Genomic DNA, 20,018 nt, shown 5'->3' with positions numbered 1-20,018 from the left:
CACGTACTCAGGGGATTGGACCCATATTACAAACTTTTAGTTATATGACAGCAGCTACTCAAGTCATTCATGTAAAATATTGGCAGCTGCTGGAATCGTTTATGTAAAATATTGGAGGGCACCAAACACACTGAATCTAAAATAATAATAATGCAGAATTATACTGCATTGGCTACATGGGGGGACTGGAACAGTTACTTCATCAGCTGATATCTATTAATCAATTATTGTGCGAAGTGCTATATAACCCAGTGTACAACTCTACCTTGAAATGGTCTAAGATTCTCATATAATCCTCAAATCCGTGTTTAGGATAATTAGGAAAGGGGCAAGAAATAAAACTGCCCTGGTCAACATACCTCAAAAAAGGATATTGCTGCAGAGAGGGAAAAGATGCAGAAAATGACAACCGAAAAGGTCAAGAGGTTGAAGCAACTCCCCTGTAAGGAAAGGTTACAATGGCTTTTTAATTTTGTGAAAAGACAAGGATAAGGGGAAGGGAGGCATGGCATAGACTAGAGGGTGTAGATAGGGAAAATGTCCCCCGCCCCCTCTGAAATGGTGGGAAATTCAGAACAGACAAAGGGAAGTCCTTCTGCATACAGAGAGTAGTTGTGGAATTCAGTACCAAAAGATGTGGTCATGGCCACCAACTTAAACAGCTTTAAAAGGGGATTAGGCAAATTCATGGATGAAAATGCTACCAATGGCTGCTAACCATTATGGATATTTACTAGAGGTGTGGAGGCTAAACAATGAGGCAAACTGGAGTGATTTAAGGGCAGTGTTAGAAACTCAAATACAAAAGCTATTTGCCAAATGGCATGTTAAACCTAGGTCATGGTCATCACAATGGAATTTCCAGGACAGGCATAGGCAAACTCGGCCCTCCAGATGTTTTTGGGACTACTACTCCCATCATCCCTAGCTAGCAGGACCAGTGGTCAGGGATGATGGGAGTTGTAGTCCCAAAACATCTGGAGGGCCGAGTTTGCCTATGCCTGTTCTAAGAGGTGCCTTCCCCTGCCCCTCCAAGATTAAAAAGCTGTAAATGAATTGTGTAGATCCATCAGCACAATGGAGGTGTCTGTCACCATCCTAGCATCTAAGGAAGTCCACATGGTCGCAACTGGACCTGGCATCCAGGATAATTCTAACACTGTTTTGGGGGCTTCCCCTGTCATAGTATGACATCAACACACATGTACATGAGACAGGGGCTCCACAAAGCCTTGTCACTTTGTTTTTTCTGAACTTTGTAGCCCTATAATTTTCTGACCATTGTAGCTCTATGTTTGCCTATGTCTCAATCTTTCCCTAGTTCCATGGACTTTGCACGAAGTGAGGCTAAACAAAAGGTTGCCTGTGGAGTAGTAACAAGAGCTCTGCATTATTTTTTTGCAAAGCACAACAGTGAATGATTTTTAAAGATGTGCTTAAAAAAAAAAATCTATGCTGTTCTCTGCTTTAGCAAACAACAAAGATCTTCACAACTCCAAGGCAGTGTTCTAGTCAGTCTCATGTTGTGAGGCCTATCAGGGATCTGTACAGCCTATTTCAGAGGACATAACCACCAGCAGAAAGGTTTTTTAAATGCACAAGCACAGCACTCAGTCACCTCTTAATGATTTAAAGGCAAGAAAGAGCGAGATAAACCCCTGCTTCCCACCCTCCTCCAAAATGTGAAGCCAAAATGGAGGCTTAAGTCCTTTCTGCCTAATCTATGTATTGCCCTAATAAGGATTGCAGAGGAATGTTCCCCCACCAGAGTTCCTAGGCCTATCTGTCTGCAATTTGACAGGCTTAAGCCACTCTTGATTAAGTTTTATCCAGTGTCTGTCAATTTCATCTGCTTCCACCAAAAGTCAGGGGATTATAGCCATATTTAGAGTGCCCATTATGACAAATGAAGAGCTAAGTTTTACATAGAGTGCCATGGAACCCAACACACAGACTGGAGAAGAGGAGACAGTGATTCAGAAACAGACCAGATTTAAAAATAAAAAATACACAGACACAAGGCAACTCTCAAGGCCACCCTCAAGATCCTCCTCTGATGCCACACTGGCAGTTTTCGGTGTTCCTAAGCCTGAAACTTCAGTAACCTCTTTATAGTGCTTAATTACAACCAATGTAAACTCACCAAGAACATATTTGGTGATTCATTTTGAGGTATTTATATATCACTTTTCAGATGAACCTGACAAAGCAGTTTTACATAAAAATGTGAAACCCCCAGAGTTATATGTTTACTGGTACAACCTCCCCCAGTGCAGAGATTTTTGTCTGTCAAAATTTGTCAAGCAAGAGTCATTGCCTTGTGACATCACAGGGGCCAGCCTTGTGAGGTCAGGATCCTGGAGAAGTGGCAGCCCTGTCTGCACACTGGGCCCCTCAAGAGTGAATGGGTGCAAGTGCAAGGGTTCCTGCACTGCTATATTTGTGATTCCTCACTTTCAATTACACAGGTATAGCTCAGAGGGAAGCAACAGCAACACTGTGTTAGCGTCATTTACGAAAACCTGAGCAAAATTGTTGGGCTTTAGGGAGAACAGCTCTTGAGTTGCCTGTCACCTTTCACTCCCTTGTTAGCTCAGAAGCAGGCCGGGGAGTGCAGCTTTGCTAATATCACAGGAATAAAGGACTATCCCCAGATGCAGCCAAGAATCCTCAGGAAAGGTTTCCCTTTGTTTCTTTTAAGGCACATGAGTGTTATTGGACTACAACTCCCATCATCCCTGATCACTGAGCATACTAGCTAGGGCTGGGAGTTGTAGTCCAACATCATCCCGGAGCAATGTTTCCCAAACTTGGCTCTCCAGCTGTTTTTTCAGACTACAATTCCCATCATCCCTGACCACTGGTCTTGCTAGCTAGGGATGATGGGAGTTGTAGTCCAAAAAAAACAACCCAGTTGGGAGACCCAAGTTTGGGAAACACTGATCTGGAGGCTTCTTTAAGGCCTAGTTCACAGGTACAGCTAGCCGAATCAAGCCCAGAATTGGAAGCTGGCGGTGGGGTGGAGGCCACCACCCAACTTCTGGAAACTCTCGGAAAAGGGGGGCGATGGTGTGAAAGAGGAAACGGGGAAAGTTGAAACGAATTTCCCTGGGAGCTGCTTGCCAGCCACATTGCAGCAAACAACCCCAAAGCTCTGGAGCAGCTGCGAGGCTAATGGCAATCGCTCCCTTCCCCGACACCCCCCCCCAAACCTCGTGAAAGAGACGCCTTATTGCTACCGCCCCTCCCGATCAAGTGGGGTGGGCAACCGCACGTCCCTTTCTCGCCCCCATCCCTGCCTGCATCTGCCTATTGCAGGGAGAGGGGTCTGCCCAGCATCCCACCCCCTTCCTCGCAGATCCACTTGCACGCAGCAGGGCCCGTCCGGCGGCTCCGGACTTTCCCCTCCCGCTCACCTAAAGTTGCTTCGCCGGCCGCTAACGAGGCAGGAAGGCGAAAGCCGGTGTCCCAACTGCTTGCTCCGGGGGGGAACTCCTGCCTCGCCGCGGCGACTGAGCATGCCCGGCGGAGGGTGAGCATGCTCAGTGGGAGGCAGCCCGTGAAGCAACCTCGCCTTCATCTTGCCCTTAGTTGGGGAGGGATTCTCCTCCCCGTCTAGGTTCCCGGGAGGATTTACAAGCAGCAGAGACCTTGCAAACACCCAGCACGCCCAATGCGCCTTCCAGCTGTCGCCCTCTTCCTGAACATCCCCCCCATCGCCCGAACTCATTTATTCCTATTTTAAAAAAACAATTATATGCACCGCTTAGCTGCAGTCGGGATGATGCGGGTGGGGGAGAAAATAGCACGTCAGATCATGGCCACGTAGGCATCAGTCGGTGTCAAGGAAGGGGAACAGTCTCTAGCCCCATGCATGTTTACTCGGAAGGAGGCGCCGCTGTGCACAATGGGGCTTACTCCTAGGTAAGCATGCATAGGCTGCGTTTTGTTCTTATCTTTCCCGACCAATACGGTGATTTGTTCTGCTTTAAAGCAAACAAAATTTTTTTAAATGGCCAGATAGCCCAGTTTACTACTACTACTACTATACTACTGATCATCATCATCATCCGCTTGCGGGGTGTTGTAAAATGGGCAAGCAGGCCTGCTGCTTTGCTTATAGTTCAGACTTCCCCAACCGGGTGCCCTCCAGATGTTTTGGATTCTAATTTACATCATCCATGCTCATTGGACATGCTGGTGGGTTGATGTAGTCCCAAACCTCTGGTGGTCACCAAGGAGGGGGAAGCTGTTTTTTCTGTTAATTTATTTATTGCATGTCTCAGTTTTTTCTCCAAAGAGCTCAAGGTGGTGTACTGAGGATGGTCCTCATCTTCAGTTAACCCCAACAGCCCTGTGAGGTAGGTTAGGTTGAGAGGCAGTGACACCTCAGCGATCACCTTAACCCTTATATCCCAGGTCAATAACAGATAATTAGGAGCATCTTGGATGTTGCTGAGCTTTGATGCTCATCTGAGAAGTGAGAGCTGGACCATCAAGAAGGCTGATCGTCGAAGAATTGATGCTTTTGAATTATGGTACTGGAGGAGACTCTTGAGAGTCCCATGGACTGCAAGAAGATCAAATGCATCCATTCTTAAGGAAATCAGCCCTGAGTGCTCACTGGAAGGACAGATCCTGAAGCTGAGGCTCCAATTGTAGCCTTATTGGAGTTCACCGATTGGGTCTGCGTTGCTCCGTGACAGGAGGAAGGAAGTCAAAATGACACCGAGTTGGTTCAAAGAAAGAGTTTATTCTGCTCTCCGGATAGCAGAAGGCACTTGCGTGGTGAGTCCACAGCAAGTCCAAAGAAATGACAAGTTTCATGCAGTATATATATCCTCCAGGCACCCTCTCCCTCCTTCCAACCACGTCAGCTTGTATAAGTAGGTTGACATCACATATGTTCCTGCTCCGGCACTCTTAACCATAAAAGGGATTTCCTTCCTGTACTCCTGACCATAAAAGGGTATTCCTGTTCCTACTCCTATCTTGGAGCAAGAGGTCACTACTTCCGAGAACATGCTCTGGCGTTAGTCCCAGACTTGGGTCTCTGCGTCATTTGTGGTCAGGACATAAGATATGTCTGTGTCTGTTCTACTGGTAAAGTCAAGGCCAGTCTTGCCGTCAAAAAGATAAGGGAGAGAGCTGTGTTCTTGTTTTGCATTTGCTCAACGGCCAAAGTTTATGCATTTTAGCTAAGGAGAAATGGGGATTTTGCTGCAGTTTAAAAACTGCCTGCACAGTCAGTTTTGGGTTTTGGAAACCCATTCCTTCACAATACTTTGGCCACCTCATGAGAAGAGAAGACTCCCTGGAAAAGACCCTGATGTTGGGAAAGATGGAGGGCACAAGGCGAAGGGGACGACAGAGGACGAGATGGTTGGACAGTGTCTTCGAAGCTACAAACATGAGTCTGACCAAACTGCGGGAGGCAGTGGAAGACAGGAGTGCCTGACATGCTCTGGTCCATGAGGTCATGAAGAGTCGGACACGACTAAACGACTAAACAATAACAGGAGCATCTTGGTTGTTGCTGAGTTTTGATGCTCATCTGACAACAACACAAATCCAAGCCTTATGGTGTTATCCATCCATAACTGTGAAATACTCAGCAAATAGAAATTCAACAGACACCTTCTGCTGCAACTTTTGAACACTTGCTGAAAACTTTTTATTCTGACAGGCCTATGCAGATAATTTACATATTTCCATTACAGTTAAAGCAATTAAATTTTCTCAATCTATAAAGCATCCAGAATTATAGAAAGTTCACTTGCATGTATGTACTTCATATTAATTCCTCTGCCTCTAAAGTAATCATTTTCAAAGAATTTAGAATTTATTTACAAAAACGTGCATGGCAAAAGATAAAGAAAGAACAGAGTTAGGAATGGAAACTGCAGCGTGGCCAATAGGACAAGAAAAGGTAACCTCAAGAGAAGGATACACACATGTGCATGGAATTGAAGATGCAGTCTGAGATAACTGAAATCCCTCTTTCTACTTGCTAAGCTTTGAGCTTCCTCCAGATACGATCTGTGTTTTTCTGAAGTTTTCTTCTTAAATGTGGGAAGTGAAAAAACACTCTTTTTTTTTGAATAAAGGAAAAAGAAAGAGCTTCTTTGCATATAGACTTTGCCCCCGAGTGGTAATGCAGCAGTCACACCAAATGCACACAATATTATTTATAGATTATTTTATTTTTACACTGGTACTTAACCTGAGAAGTATTTCTACCATTGAATGTCATGTTTTCAAATCAAAGCTCACTTACATGCAGCTCAATGCCTGGCAGGGCAGACTGACCCTAATATAATTGGGTGATAATGCTGTATCCTTAATCCTTATCCCTGTAAATTCTCTCAAACATTTTTTTTAAATCTATTACAATCGTCTCAGTAAGCTTCAGGTTTGTTTGTTTTTTTAAAGGGCAACTGTTAACCTCAACTGTAATGCTTTTTAACTAAGTTCACTTCTCTTTCTTTCTAAACAAAGCATGTTCCCATCTAAACAAAACCTATGATTATCTTCATTTACAGCAGTGCATCTTTCAGCATTCAATAAGCTTGGGTCCAGGGAATTGCACTATAAAACAGGTGCTGACTACCTTACTAACTGACCTTTGAAGCAGCATCCATCAAATGTAATTTGCTTTTCAGCAAGTGACCTTAAAAGCTATGCCGCTATTTGACTGCGGTAAGGTCTCTTTGACCAAGGCATTTATCTGTTGGTCCAGGTACTGCAGCACAAAAGCAAATAGAGCAGAGAATCTCAGGCTACACATTTCTAAACAATTGGTGCCAATAGCATGTTTTACTTACTATACAGCAAAATGCACCCATTAAGTGGATGTAAGCAAATGAGAGCTGCCTGTGGAAACAGGGTTCTGACTGCAAATTCTCTTCAGGGCTGGGTCCTGCACAGAGGACCCTGTGCAGAGTCATGTCATGCATTTAGGTTTCATATGCATTTAGGCACCAATCATTCGTTTAGTGATAAGCGGATGATAAGCTGCTCACCACTATCACTGTCTTATGTGCTCTTTATGTTGCTGACAGATGCTGACATAACGCAGTGATAACTGCAAGGTCACCACCTGTTTTCCAGCTACTGAGATATAGATCTTGGAGAAAAGGAAACCACAATCAACCTTATTCAGCACACTTGGTACCAATTCACCATTTTTGGTGCATTGACTCGTGTCTACAGATCGGGGTTAGTAGCCAAAATCCCAGCTTCAAGCCCTGGCTTCTTAAATAAGAGCATGGGTGTGGGAAGGGTGAGACTCTGTCTGCTACTGCAGGTAGTATGATATGTTGGTTAGAGTGCCCCTCCCGGAATGTTATTTATTTTCAAAACAAAAAAAATTCCTTCCAGTAGCACCTTAAAGACCAACTAAGTTAGTTCTTGGTATGAGCTTTCGTGTGCATGCACACTTCTTCAGATACACTGAAACAGAAGTTGCCAGATCCTTCTATATAGTGAGAAGGTGGGGAGGGGTATTACTCAGAGGGGGGTGGGAATGGGTGATTGGCAGATAGCTGTGATGAGTCTGTTGACGACCCTTAACGACTGCAGTAGGTCTTACAGGAAAAAGCAAGGGGTGAGAAGGTGAAAAATGGCTTTGTCATGTATAGTGAGATAAGAATCCAGTGTCTCTGTTCAGGCCAGGTGTCTCCATGGTTTTAAGTTTGGTAATGATTTGCAATTCAGCAGCAATATTATTTTCAACATAGTGTTGGACTAGAATCTGGAAGACCAAGGTTCAAATCCGTACTCTGCCATGATGCTCACTGGATGATCTTAGGCCAATCACTGTCTCTCAGCTTAATCTACCCCACAAAAAACCACACATTAAGAAGCAGGGGGGAAACCTCTCTCCTTTGATAATTTTCAGATGCAATTTATTTTCTCATTAATTTATGCAGAATGTTTTGTTTTTTAAGGATCCCCCCACCCCCAGCACAGTACTGCATTTGTTACTATCTCTTTCATCTTCACGGCTTGGTAATATTTTAGTATAATTTTGGCAAATTAAAAATAGCTCCTCGAATGCAATGGGGTTACTTCTGAGTGAGCTGGAGAGGCCAGCCACGAAAAAAACATTGCCAGCTTCTCCCATCTGAAGTGCAGGGAGACTGAGTGGTTGTATAACTCAGTGCAGTTGACTTAGTCCAAGTATTGTTATTGCTCCTGGAGGCTGATGAAATGACACAGCAATCTATCACTTAGAGTTTGATACAATATCTGTTGGATGACAAATATCATCTGCTTGACAAATAACATGTCTGAAGGTGGGCAAGAGCTGGAATGCCAGAACTGGAATGACAAACCTCGCAACACTATGTGTGAGTTTTCTACTGTTTCTTAACATTAATCTCTGCTGCTCCAGTTTTTGTTCAGAATCTGTTTTATTGCATTTTGCTGCAGCGTAGAGCTGATGCAGGGGGAGGGAACCTGTGGCTCTCTTGATGCTGTTGGACTCCAGCTTCCATTAGCCCTAGCAAGCATGGCCAGTGGTCAAGGATGATGGGAGTCGTAGTTCACAAAATCTGGAGGGTCACAGACTCCCCAGTCCCCAACTGCATGCTTCTAAAATACCATATTTTTCGCTCTATAAGACGCACCAGACCATAAGACGCACCTAGTTTTTGGAGGAGAAGCCAAGAAAAAAAAATTCTGACTCTCAGAAGCCAGAACAGCAAGAGGGATTGCTGCGCAGTGAAAGCAGCAATCCCTCTTGCTGTTCTGGCTTCTGGGATAGCTGCGCAGCCTGTATTCGCTCCATAAGACGCACACACATTTCCCCTTACGTTTTGGGAAAAGTGAGTCTTATAGAGCAAAAAATACAGTAGTTTGGCTCTTCATGGCGTTGTCAATGTATCTGAGATTTAGATCCCATGCAAAACTACCCATTCCCTGAAGTTTAAACTTCATTATTGCACATTATGATGCAGAATATCACACATAAATTATCCTCACGAATGTCCAACCCTATGTCTGCTAACTGAAGGGTTGGGAAATCCTTGGCCATCCAGATATTTCTGAGCTGCAGGTCCCATTATCCATGAATATTGGCCATGCTGGATGGAGCTGGTAAGGGCTGGAGATGTACAGCATTTAGAAGACCACAGGTTCCTCATTCCTGGTCTACTGAGAAGTGAGTCCCACTGAACCCAGTGGAGAATCAATGGGGTGCAGTGCCTAAAATTTTGGGCCAGGGAGACTCATGTTCAAATCAACACTCTGTCACTGTGAGGTTGTTTAGGCCGAGAGTAAGCAGCCGCCGCATTGTTACTCCTTAACCCCTCTCTCTAAACTTGACCTACCTCACAGGATTGTTGTGAGAACATAATGGTGTGTGTGTGTGCAGGAGACAATGACACATACAGTGGTACCTTGGGTTACAGACGCTTCAGATTACAGACGCTTCAGGTTACAGACTCCGCTAACCCAGAAATGGTTCCTCGGGTTAAGAACTTTGCTTCAGGATGAGAACAGAAATTGCACAGCAGCGGCGCAGCGGCAGCGGGAGGCCCCATTAGCTAAAGTGGTGCTTCAGGTTAAGAACAATTTCAGGTTAAGAACAGACCTCCAGAACGAATTAAGTTCTTAACCCAAGGTACCACTGTATATGCCATCCTGAACTGCTTGGGGTTGGGGAGGCAGGACAGAATGTCATTAATAACCGTCCCCCCATGTCTGTGTGTAGGATCGCATACCATCAGGTATTGACTTGAACCAAGACAACAAACTCTTGATGTATTTTGTTTTCAATTGACTTGGATTTAAGTCAGTCAAAGCGCACTATAACCCACACTGTTAAGCTTCCTGTTAAGCAGTCTACTTCAGATCTACTAGGCTTAGTAGACAAGGGAAAAGTTTTAATCCCCACTGCGATATAGGCTGGACATATGCAAGACAAGCTACGCAACTGATATTCCCGGGTGGTGCTGTGGTCTAAACCACTGAGCCTCTTGGGCTTGCCGATCAAAAGGTCAGCGGTTCAAATCCCTGTGGCGGAGTGAGCTCCCGTTGCTCTGTCCCAGCTCTTGCCATCCTAGCAGTTCCAAAGCACGCCATTGCAAGTAGATAAATAGGTACCGCTGTGGCAGGAAGGTAAATGGCATTTTCGTGTGCTTTGGTTTCCATCACAGTGTTCTGTTGCACCAGAAGCGGTTTAGTCATGCTGGCCACATGACATGGAAAGCTGTCAGTGGACAAACGCCGGCTCCCTCGGCCTGAAAGAGAGATGAGCGCTGCAACCCCATAGTCGCCTTTGACTGGACTTAACTGTCCAGGGGTCCTTTACCTTTTTATTCCCTCTTCTGCACAACTAGCAAAGTTGCAGGATCCCTGTCCTTTTTGGCATCTGGCAATCTTACCTCAGCAGGGTCACTGAGTGCATCCTTTGCTTTCTCCCATCTGTCAAAATGGCTGCCATTCATTGCTATGAGGGTTCTGTTGTGGGGAATGGGGAAAAGGATACACAGAGAACAGTGCATCCCTCCAGGATCCTTTGCAATGCACAAGCGATCAATTTGCTAATACCTATGTGTAGGTATGTGTACATGTGTGGCTTCATACATAAAGGTAAAGGGACCCCTGACCATTAGGTCCAGTCGTGGCCGACTCTGGGGTTGCGGCGCTCATCTCGCTTTATTGGCCGAGGGAGCCGGCGTACAGCTTCCAGGTCATGTGGCCAGCATGACTAAGCTGCTTCTGGCGAACCAGAGCAGCGCACGGAAATGCCGTTTACCTTCCTGCCGGAGCAGTACCTATTTATCTACTTGCACTTTGACGTGCTTTCGAACTGGACATTCAACGCCCGTTCTTTCCGCCAAAGAATTCTGGGCAGTGCAGTTTACTAGCCACAGAGTTACAATTCCCAATAATCCTTAACAAACTACCATGACCAGAATTATTGGGGGGGGGGGGATGTGCTTTAAATGTATAGTGTGCACAAAGGTATCACACAGAGAAGAATCGCAAGAAATAAGAGCACTCTTTTTTTTTTTTAACCAATAAAGTGATTTAAGTCCAGCCCTAAATGTACTTATGACTCGATGTCTTTCTAACACTAATGCTACAAGCAAGGGTTAGTGGGGAATTAACTAATGCAAACTGAAGGCAGGCAAATTGGAGGGATTTTGAAAAAAACGGCAGGCAGAGAATTAAAGTAATCCAAGAGCCCTATTATAGAACAACATCTCCCTCTAGTGCCTGGACCTCAGCACAACAAAGATTTTAACAAATAATAGAGACGTTCATTCTTCCAGGAATAGTATTCAAACTCAGCTTCATAGAATGGGCTGTATAATACAAATGAAGAGCGGTTTGATTTCAGTACAGAATTCTGCACTTAACAAAAAAATGTATAAAATGTTGTTGCAATTAACACGGTCTGTTTTTATTCTAATTGCATGTAGCCTAGCAGCCATGGGACCCTGCATTATTGTGCATGGAGGGTAGATTTGCATGGCACTGTTCCCTCCCTTGCATGGGAGAGAAGTGATTGCATGCTGCACGACACTGCTGGCGACCCCAACCTATAAGTAAAAGACCAACTTTGCCATGTTAAACCGCAGCTAGTTTATTCAAAGTAAGGCAGCAAAAACCAGGCACCTTCAAGCCGAACAGCACAAACCAATACAGTGGTACCTCAGGTTAAGAACTTAATTTGTTCTGGAGGTCTGTTCTTAACTTGAAACTGTTCTTAACCTGAGGCACCACTTTAGCTAATGGGGCTTCCCGCTGCCGCCGCCACCGCTGGAGCACGATTTCTGTTCTCATCCTGAAGCAAAGTTCTTAACCCGAGGTACTATTTCTGGGTTAGCGAAGTCTGTAACCTGAAGCATATGTAATCTGAAGCGTTTGTAACCCGAGGTACCACTGTACAAGCATGCTGAGTTCAGTGGGACTAACTCCCTGCACAGGAGTGCAGCCCAAGTTTGGTTCAGGGCTTGGGGAACCTCTAACGCACAGGTGTATAATTAAGGCCTGGGACAGGCCCCACATTGACCCACGAGGACATATCTCCCAAACTGCACCCACCTGCCTCACACCTGACACCCTTCTCCAAAGGAAAGATCTGGAGCTTAAAGCGAGGTCCCACTTACTCCTTTGCAAGCAGGGCTTGCTGGCAAGTCAATCAGCTGATCAGTGCTGACAGCAAACCCCACAGGGACTCCCCATTGAGGAATTTTGTCAGTAAGCCTTGCGCCCTGTAATTGGATTTGATTTGTGGCAGGAATTATTTTTTAATAATGCAAGACAGCAATGAAATGAACTAAAACTGGTCCATGAGCCTCTTGTGGGTTGCAGTCATACTGAAGTTTGTTCCATTTCCCTGACGTTTCCCTAACTGTTCATTTCTGCATAATATGTGATATAAAACCCACTTTCAGGAAGCTAATGAAATATAGCTCCTGTATGTACATTTGTGTGTTATTTGATTACAGTGGTACCTCAGGTTACATACGCTTCAGGTTACATACGCTTCAGGTTACAGACTCCGCTAACCCAGAAATAGTACCTCAGGTTAAGAACTTTGCTTCAGGATGAGAACAGAAATCGTGCTCTGGCGGCGCAGCAGCAGCAGGAGGCCCCATTAGCTAAAGTGGTGCTTCAGGTTAAGAACAGTTTCAGGTTAAGTACGGACCTCCGGAACGAATTAAGTGCTTAACCCGAGGTACCACCATAGGCGCCGACTCCATGGGGCTTGAGGGGGCCCGAGCCCCCTCAAAAATTCGTTTGGGGGGGCTCCGCCCCCCCAATAATCTCCGGCGCCCCTCCAGCAGAGCGCCATCGCCGCCCCTCCCCCAGCCCAAAATGCACAGGGAGGGGCGGGCTGCATGCCTCCTGCCCTCCCTCCCGAGCAAAAGCTCCACCCAATTTCCTTTGGAGCTGATTAATAGGCGCAGCACGCTCTCCCCTATTCGCTCACGAGGAGGCGGCGCCACTTTATTTGCATATTCATGAGCTTATTTATTATTCATGAGCTTTCCCGGGCCCCCCCAATATTTTTTATAAGTCCGCGTCCCTGGGTACCACTGTACATTGGGGGGACTGTCCACAGCCCCCTTAATCTGGAAATTGCAGGTGACTGAATTTGGGGTGCTATACTGGCATTCAGTTCTTCCCTGCTGCTTTCATGGAGGAATGAATCATGAGGGAACAGAAGAACCCACAGAAAGGCTGAGGGAGTAGTGTCATTGTCCAAAGACATTCGTTGCACACAACACCCACTAGCGTCAATAAAACTTAGCATGACATGCCGGTGTAGTAGTTAAAAAGCCACAGTTCCACGGCACATCAGGTACTGTGGTGCGAAAGAAATGTTAGAAAACGGGACAGAAGTGCCAGCAATATAATCAGTAAAAATTAATGCAATCCTGACCACATCTGAATGCATCCAAGGTAAAAGCCAGTTCCAGAAATATAGCAGGTTCTCGTGCATGTGTAATGCTCATTTCCATGTTATCTGAAAATTGTTGGGTTTTTTCCCTGGGCACTAAACTTGTGCTGCATTCCAATTATGTTTCTGGGAGCTTTTTTTTTTTTTTTTTGTCATGCAAAAGTTATAATACAGAAATTAACAATTAGGGAAACATTGAGAAAATGGGGAGGGAGAATGCTGTTTGAATGCAGCCTTAGTATAGTCAGCTTCAATCCTAAGGGATTGGTTTTGCTTCAGGGAGGAGGGAAAAGGGCAGCACAAAAAGGCATACTGGGTTCTCCACCTAGTGAACCATATGGTCAAGTGGGGATGATTGACCCTCCGCTGGAGCATGCAACTCTACGCCATCAAAAGATAAATGAATTGAAAAATGTGAATGCTCACCTCCTAAAAAACCATGCATCTTTTCACGTTTAAAATAACTTTTGAAGTTTTACATGTGATCTGGGTGCATATTCTCTCTCTCCCCCCTCTAATTCTGATGGATGCTCACATAACAAACACATTCAAAAAAAGGTGGCATTAAAGATTTCTAGGAAGATGCAGAGTGAGTGACACATGGGGAGGGCGCTAATCTCTTTTTAATTCCTCGGTGCCTGCAACACGAATCATGGCGAGATTTTCCTCCTCGCTGCCTCAAGCATTAAATAATCTTTGGCATTAATTTCCCAATTCTCTGAGAATTCTGTCTCCATGAGACTTCCCCTCTGCATGGCCTTGGCTGCTGGAAACTTCAAATTACTGCTTTCATTTCTCACATAGGCTGATGTGCGCAACTGATTGTAAAGCAGTCTTCGTTTTGATGTTCACATTGTGGTGGATAAAGATCTCGTTTCTTAACAAGATTCCATTCTCTAGGGGCATTTTCACAGTTGCTTTATTCCATAATGGGCTATTCTGCAGACCATGGAACAATTTTGCTTTCAAATTCAAAAATTTGAAATAAAAATGGGCATAACATAATTAAGGCCACTCACCTGGAACAGCGGGAAATTACCTCTGCTAATACTCTGTTGTGTTCCAGAGAGATTGATCAGTTATGGTTAGCTTGCTCCTCCTGTGAGTAGAGAATGGGTGCCTTTTAAATAATACTTTGGGCCTTTCCAGATGATTGGTTTAGAATATGACAAATGCGCTTATATTTCTGGAATGTCACAATTTTGCAGCACTCCTACTGCAATACATTGTTGGAGAAAATAGAGTTTCCCTGCACCCAGCTGGACTCCTTGTGATTTTTAGTGTTGTCTGTAATGTTACTGCATCAATGTCAGAGCCGTGTCTATGCCACAAGGTACCACATCTCTTGTGATGTGACTCTAACTTCAGCCTGCAAAGCATTTTCTCACAGGTAGAGAAACCGACTAGGAACATTATGTCCATTGTCTGCTCCACACACATACAAACCACCCCTGAGATGAAGCTGTAAAGGAGTTTCTCCACACTTTGCATCGAGACTAGTCAATTTCACTCCCTTAAAAGTCCCCCTTAGGCTGCAATCCTATATATACTTAAAGGTAAAGGGACCCCTGACCGTTAGGTCCAGTCGCAGATGACTCTGCAGTTGTCGTGCTCATCTCGCTTTACTGGCTGAGGGAGCTGGCGTACAGCTTCCGGGTCATGTGGCCAGCATGACTAAGCCGCTTCTGGTGAACCAGAGCAGTGCACGGAAACGCCATTTACCTTCCCGCCTGAGCGGTACCTATTTATCTACTTGCACTTTGACGTGCTTTCGAACTGCTAGGTCCTTTTCAATAAAAGCTTGCATGTTGAATTTCACTTGGTTGGCTTTGACCCAGTGTTCCAGCATGAGAAGGAAAACTCTGATCCTAATCCTCTGTTGCCTTATACTGGATATCTTCGGGTGAAGAAAAGACTATGGATGAAACACTACACAAATCCAGAGTGGAGTCCCTAAGATGGTTGGGCGGTGCCTTTTACGCCTCCTTCTGGCAACTCCTGCAGCCAAGCTGGTGCTCAAACTTACCACTCTGCTTTCCTTTGGACCACATCAGCAAAGCTGAGACAGGGGTATTGTCGTCTGGGCAGCCCAGGACTTCCATACACACTGCCCTTGCCTGTGCCTTGGGAAGGTCACTTTGGTGCTGCTAATGCATGGTTCCACTTCACCCCCTGGAAGCACACTTCATTATCTCTTGAGACAGACAGATGACAAGAAGTTCAACTAGGTTTTACACGGAGGAGACCCACTAGAATAAAGACTTGGCTGGTGACTCAGCTATACAGTTGCAAATATAACATTTTAAGCGCATTATACAAATGCGACAGTAGGTGGCGATGTTCAGGTCAAATTCAAATTTTAAAACTTTTTTTTAAAAAATGTCCATCCATTGATTTCAGCAGGCAGGTCTACTCAGAGTAATTCTTAATTGAATACCACCCATTGGTTCACACACACCCCTTCATTCGTTGGAAGCTGTTTTGTGAGGGTTCTCCTTGGAATGTGGAATATAATTTTGTGAAATAAATATTCTATATTTTTTACCTTGATGAAGAACAAATGTAAAATGTCAGGCTATATCTTTCCCCCAGCAGCTATCGGCAGGGATGGAAGAACTAAAAATAGTCAAGGATTTTGCCTTTCCCCCATTCTTCGTGAAAGCCTCAGCTCCCACCAGTAGCTCTGGAGGCAGCTAAAGGACTATGACTCAGCTGCCTCCCACTGATGCTACTCCTTCACCCACCAGCCTCTGCTCAGAGATGACATATGAAAAGAAAAACTATTTCTCTCCACCTACTTTGGCTGTTGAGCTGTTCTACTTTCCTCTTTGTTGGCCATTGCATAAGAACTGTTCTTTCCATCTTCTTGAAACTTTGATAACAATACAGTGGGCTGTGTGTGTATTAAAGCACTGCTCATAGTCTGACCACAGTGGTCCATGCATTGGGGTAACCTCAAGACTTGATTACCGTAATATGTTTCATGTAGGACTGCCCTTGTATCTGGTCTGGAAGCTGCAAGGGCCAGACGACTCACAGAAGCACGCTACTGGCAAAATGTCACTCCTCTTCTGAGAGAGCTGTGCTGGTCTCCCAGTTTCCTACCAGGCCAGGTTTGCAGCTCTTGTGTTAATTCGCAAAAGCCTACACAACTTGGGCCCAAATACCTTGAGGACTGCCTGTCTCCTTACACTCCACCTTGATCACCAAGATCCACTGGTGGGGCTCTTCTTGTGCTTCCTCACACCCCTGAGGTTCGCTTGGCTTCTGAAAGGGACCAAGCCTTTCATGTGGCTGGCTCTGCTCTGTGGAACTCCCTGCCAACAGACGTTCAGCAGGAATCGTCCTTGCCTTCTTTTAGATGTCTTCTCAAAATGATGTTATTCAGACAGGCCTTTGCAATGTGCATTTCTTTTTATTTATGCTTTTACTGGTGTTTTTATTGTAATTTTGTATGCTGTAGACCACCTTGCTGGGGTTTGTTTTTTTTAAATGAAGGCGTGGCATATGAATATTTCAATAAATAATCCCAGTTTATTATTCCATTGCTTGGCCCATGGCTGAATTTCATCCAGCCCGTGGCATCAGTTCACTCTGGTCACTTCCCCTTCTCCCCCACCCCACGTAGCCTTGTTCCCAGCCCATCTTCTCCTTGACTCTTCCCCTCTTGTTGAGATGAGAGAATGGAAGCAAAGCAACCGAGACCTCATGCAGCACTTGAAATCCCACCAGCAGCTCCAGATTTAGGGCAGTGTGAGTGGTCCCACCCCTACAGGGCACTGAGCCAAGGAATGTAAAACAACAACAACAAACCTATATTTATATGGGTACCCACTGAGAAGATTCATAAAAAAGCAATTGTACCAAATGGAATTGTTGTGAAAATAAGAAATATTTAGAGGAGGCGCCAAATTTTGTCCTTGCCCAAGACGCCATATTACCAAAGCCCATCACTGCCACCAGCAGGATCCACCCCCATGCGGAGCTCACATGATTCAGTTGTGATGCTTCTACAAAAGGTTTGGTGTCTGCAATTAAAACTGAAGTGCTTTGCTTTTTTGCTCTTCTGGAGAAAGAAGACTTTTTGTCTTCTTTTATCTATTCCAATCAATACATTTTATTGTTCTTCTTCTTCTACTACTACTACCTCTTCCTCTTATTGCTGTTCTGCTTCCATATTTTAGAAATGCATGACTTGCATGAACATCTGGGCAGATATAGGAGACCAAGCTATATACATGCACACAAAGAAGGATGTTATCTCTTCCATTGTGTCATCAGTGTTTTCTGTGGCCTGTGAATAGCCAGATCAAAGAAGGCTGAATCAGAATCTCAAGCCCAAAGAACATAATGGAAAAAGAGAGTGGACAGTCAGCAACTATAGTACAGTAATTGTCAATGGTGAGGATGTGGCTAGGCTAGGGCTGGAGAAGGAGCAGCAGTTTTGGATTCAGGCCAAAGATTATCTCACAGCTGTGTATAATAGAATAGTGGCAGTTAATGGAGTTCTTCATGACCAGTCCTAGTTGTATAAGGATTCCCTGGGATTTTACTGAGTATTGAGAAAAGTATGCATGTGATCAGAGGTATAATCTTCATTATTTACTCCTGCATTCCCGAACTGAGCCTTGACAATTCAAAAATTTCCAGAGCTGAATCTGGGGCTGAAATTAAGCACTGGGAAGAGCCATGAAGTTACTAGAAGCAGAGAGCAAAGAAAGGTGGACCAGGACACCACATCATAACATTTATATTACCATCATATATACAATGCAAGTATTATGAGAAGGGTGACAAGAGATTTATTGTAATGGTTCAACATACATACGAAGAGGCTTGATAATGTGGGTTGTTGTGGCCATCTAAAAAATGAAACATAAACTAATCAAGTGGCATATCTACTCAAAAGTAAGTCCCACTGCTTACTTGCCAGTAAATGTGTACAAGACTGCAGTCTTAGTGGCTATGGGAGGCAGTCAGAGGTTGCCTCAACACTAACAGGATGTGCGGCTGGATCTCACTGTTTCACCAGCTTTTTCTTCTTTCCTTTTTTCTGCCACGGATTAGACTAACCCCACACTCCATATGTTCCTGCTTGTTGAGTAGCTTCTGATAGGAAAAGATGCAAGTATGTGCCTAACCTCGTTGCTGTAGGGAGGGAAACAAGTCTTTAAAACTTGAGCTTGGAAAGTGGATCAGCTGCAGACATGGTTTTGTAGCCACCTACAGTCCTTGACTAACAGCAGAAATCCCATGCTGTGCCTATGAATGCACACGAGGAAACCTTGGCTGTGGCTCCCAGAGGACTGATTCACACATGCATCACTGGATGACTCAGCGTTTGGTGAGTCACACAGCTGAATGTGTGATTTGCTGCATTGAAGACCCTTGCACTGAAGGCGATGGCAAGCTACAGGAAAGCTGATGTACGAGATGCGATGGCTGTTCCAGACCTGTAACTCATTGCCCGGGGCTGTCCACATGCACCTGCCGCCTCCCCACCCCACCCCAGGATTAATTTGTCCTTCTCTCTGCAAGCTTTTGAAACAAGTGCAAAGTGCAAAGAGCAGTACAGTGGTACCTCGGGTTACATATGCTTCAGGTTACATACGCTTCGGGTTACACACTCCACTAACCCAGAAATAGTGCTTCAGGTTAAGAACTTTGCTTCAGGATGAGAACAGAAATCGTACTCCAGAGGCGCGGCGGCAGCAGGAGGCCCCATTAGCTAAAGTGGTCCTTCAGGTTAAGAACAGTTTCAGGTTAAGTACGGACCTCCGGAACGAATTAAGTACTTAACCCGAGGTACCACTGTATAGATCTATTGAACCAATCCCAGCCTGCATTTATATTCTGTTCCTTCCCCATTTTGTCTAGGATCCAGTCTTTATCTGATGACCGCACACTTTTCCTAGGTGGATTCATTCATAAGATTTGTGGACAGACCTCCCTCCACTTACCCTCTCCATTAAAAAACGGGGGGAGAGCATTTTTGTGCAAAGGCAATGTTACACCAGCTACAAATGCTTTGGCAATGCTTTTTCTGTCTGATGGGTGAGGGTTTCTTAAAAAACCCCTGAAAGTGTGAGTGAGCAGAGATCAAGGGATAACACTGAATGAAAGCTTGTATGAATGGTTACTGAAGAGTTACCAGGATAGCGAAGCAGTTTGGGATAAGTTGGTGCAAATCCACTTACCATGCAGCTTGCACTCATTATGGCCTGCAGCAGAATGAGCTCCCTGGGGGAACCAAGGTGATAAAGTGGAACATACCACTTCAAACTCCAAGCGGGGGCTTGCCATCCCCCCCAATATTCCCTATAACCAGTGCTTTTTCTGGGGGTACGCATACCCCTAAACATTTTGTGAATCTCTGTACTTTTGTCCATTTACTGCATTTATTTTTCCCGATTTGAACTATAAAATGGTGATCTTCCTGAGTCAAAATGAGAGTACCCCTAAACATTTTTTTTAAAAAAAGCACTGCCTATAACCACAATTTAAAAAGCAACAACACCTGCCTGGAAGTTATTTTATTTTATTAAAATCACCCCAGTATATCAGGCTGAAAATTCTCGATCTGCCTCTTGCTCTGCTG

General features: G+C 44.8%; 1 protein-coding gene across 3 annotated transcripts in view; it reads right to left on the bottom strand.

Moving 5' to 3' along the window:
- ZNF330 (zinc finger protein 330) overlaps window positions 1–20,018 on the bottom strand; it is a 33,592-nt gene that overhangs the window by 12,395 nt on the left and 1,179 nt on the right. Inside the window, exons 1-2 of one of the 3 annotated variants that reach the window (XM_028744367.2) lie at window positions 3,417–3,528; window positions 360–440 (exon numbers count right to left, since the gene is read on the bottom strand). The gene's annotated coding sequence lies outside the window, so the exon portion shown is untranslated. Of the gene's footprint in view, window positions 1–359; window positions 441–3,416; window positions 3,529–20,018 lie in introns of those variants that run through there. The other 2 variants (XM_077934055.1, XM_028744368.2) reach the window with 2 other exon arrangements.

Source organism: Podarcis muralis, chromosome 9, assembly GCF_964188315.1.
Source record: "Podarcis muralis chromosome 9, rPodMur119.hap1.1, whole genome shotgun sequence".
In the NCBI taxonomy this organism is placed as follows: domain Eukaryota; kingdom Metazoa; phylum Chordata; class Lepidosauria; order Squamata; family Lacertidae; genus Podarcis; species Podarcis muralis.
The sequence above is the reverse complement of the archived record's forward strand: the minus strand, read 5'-3'. Positions and strand labels throughout refer to the sequence as shown.